This window comes from Bos mutus, chromosome 9, assembly GCF_027580195.1.
Source record: "Bos mutus isolate GX-2022 chromosome 9, NWIPB_WYAK_1.1, whole genome shotgun sequence".
Classification (NCBI taxonomy): Eukaryota; Metazoa; Chordata; class Mammalia; order Artiodactyla; family Bovidae; genus Bos; species Bos mutus.
Window position 1 is genome coordinate 14,480,472 of NC_091625.1, and position 2,877 is coordinate 14,483,348.

Below are 2,877 nucleotides of genomic sequence, written 5' to 3' on the forward strand. Positions count from 1 at the left end.
AATCTCTATGGGTTTAGCTGTACATGAAGATGAAATTGAGGCTGGTCATCTTGGAGGGAATTGTTCTTACTGAAGGTGTATTTTAGATTTAAAATGACAGTATTTGCTGAAGAAAGGAGTATTCAAGAATGCTGAGATATTTTATTTGAGGAATTGAATGGATAAGTGTACCTTGACTGAGGGAAGTCTGTGAGATCAATTTGAGTTGGCTAACATGACTTTGATTGTGCCCACATTACCCTCAAGATACATATTAAAATATCCAAGAGATGTCAAGCAGGCAGTTGATACATGAAACTGGAGTTCTGGGGTAGATCAGAACAATGAGATTTGGGAGATGTTTTACATAGATGATATCAAAATCATGTGATTGTGCAAAATCACACAGGAATGGTGTATAAATACACAAAGAAGAAAATTAAGGAGTGCTCAGTAAGATCAAAGGAAAACTATGAAATACATGTCATACACGCCAATTAAAAAAAAAGAGGAAGTGATTAATCAAATGCTACTGAAAGATCAAGAAATCTAAGAGCAGAAAAATGACCATTTAGATGAAGCAATCTAACTGCCGTTTCCAACTTTGGTCTTCATAAGATGGCTGCCAAGTTTCTTTTCTTTTTTCCTTTTTTTAAGATATAATTGACATGAACCATTGGAAAAATTTAAGGCGTACAAGATGTTGATTTGATACACATGTATCGCAATGACTGTGTGTGTGTGTGCTCAGTCGTGTCCAACACTTTGCGATCCCACAGACTGTAGCCTGCCAGGCTCCTCTGTCCATAGAATTTTCTAGCAAGAGTACTGAAGTTGGTTGCCATTTCCTACTCCACATAGCATTAGTGAACATTTCCATTATCACATAATTATCTTTTTCGTGTTGTGATGAGGACGTTTAAGTGTGGTCTCTTAGCAACTTTCAGTATGTTAATATAATGTGCCATATTGTTAACTATAGTCACAGTGCTGTGCATTAGATCCCTAGAACTTATTCATCTTCTGAGTACAAGTTTGTGCTCTTTGAGCAAGATCTCCCCATATCTCCCAGCCCCCAGGTCCTAATAACCACCATTTTACTGTCTTTTTTTTTTTTTTTTCAAGATTTCACATATAAGTGATAATTTTGTCAGTAAGGTCTTAGAGTAATGGTAACAGAAACCTGAAAGGAATAGATGAAGGAAATAATATTAGGTAAGATATTTACCCTTTCAAAAAGAATGCCAGGATGAGGCATAGACAAAGGGGACAGTGTCTGAAATAGAAAATGCTCTTCACATTGCAATTAGAAAAATCCCAAATCTCTTATGTAGTCCTATCAGGCCCTACGTGGTCCACTGTCCCTACCTTTCTGAATCATCTCCTAACAATAGCCTCAGCCTCTGCCTTTTTTTCTAGCACAAAAAAAAACCTTCTCGTTATCCCTCAAGATCTTCAGAAAGCATTTTTCTTTCTTTCTACCATAGAGTCTGTGCACTTACTATTCTTCTGTTTCTTTTGCCTGGAATGCTTTCCAATTTATTCCACATGACCAGTTCTTTTGGTCATTACTACTTCAACTCAAATGTCATCTCCAAGGAGGGACTACCTAATCATCACCCTTAAAGGGGCACAGACGTTATCCCGTCACCCTGCTTTTCTTCCCTTATAAATATAAAATTCATGCATTTGCCTGTCTTGCTACTCACAATGAATCATGAGCTTCATAAGAGCGAGGAGCTTTGGCTGTGTTGTATGCAAAATGTTGTTCAGGGTGTCTTCAGTTCCTGGCATATAGTAGAAACTCAGTTAACAAGGTTGAGTAAATGGATAAATAGAAGCAAATGCCAACCAACTGGTAAGTTTAGTTAAGGTCTCTTCAACTGTGAAGAAGACAGAAAAACATTCCGAAGCTTTCAAGAACTCAGGAAAGCAGCACTCATGAGTAGTTCTTTGGAACATGAAAGCAAACAAACAAAACTGACAATGAAAGAAAACCAAATAAAAGATAAATCTAATAAAAAATTCTGAAATGGAGAAGCCATAGCAAAATGGATTCGTAGTATATTTTAGATTAGTACAAAACCAAACAACTGTGGGTATGATGGTTACACAGGAGAATGTAAATTTTATTTATTTTTTTTATTTTATTTTTAAACCTCAAACACTGTATTAGTTTTGCCATCAATGTCAAAGAGAATAGGAGGTGTGGGGAAGAAAAATTAGAAGAGGTTTAAATGGAGCATTTTCTCGTCTTTTTAGCAGGGTAGTCAACTGATTCTTTCGTTGAAATGCTCAGGTTAAAAGAGTCACCAGCTTTTATGCTTTTCATAATCTTTCAGTAGACTTTAGAAGGATATTCTAGAGTTTATTGACTTTTTTCAGAAGGGAAAAATCATTTGAAGTTTAGCAATTCCTTTCTTAACTTTTTTTTGCTTAAATTCAAGGAAAAATTAAAAGAATATAACTTATGATTCTGTTTTTCTTAAAATATATTTTATATGATCTATTATATCAGGCTGTATATGTTTGTGTAGATATATAGGTGTAGATAGGAGAAGGCAATCGCACCCTACTCCAGTACTCTTGCCTGGAAAATCCTATGGATGGAGGAGCCTGGGAGGCTGCAGTCCATGGGGTCGCGAAGAGTCGGACACAACTGAGCGACTTCACTTTCATTTTTCACTTTCCTGTATTGGAGAAGGAAATGGCAACCCACTCCAGTGTTCTTGCCTGGAGAATCCCAGGGACAGTGGGGCCTGGTGGGCTGCCATCTATGGGGTGGCACAGAGTCGGACACGACTGAAGTGACTTAGCAGCAGCCTAGGTGTAGATACGTCGATGAGTGGTGAGAGGGAGAGAGTTTCTGAATGAAATCACATTATCACCCATTTTTAT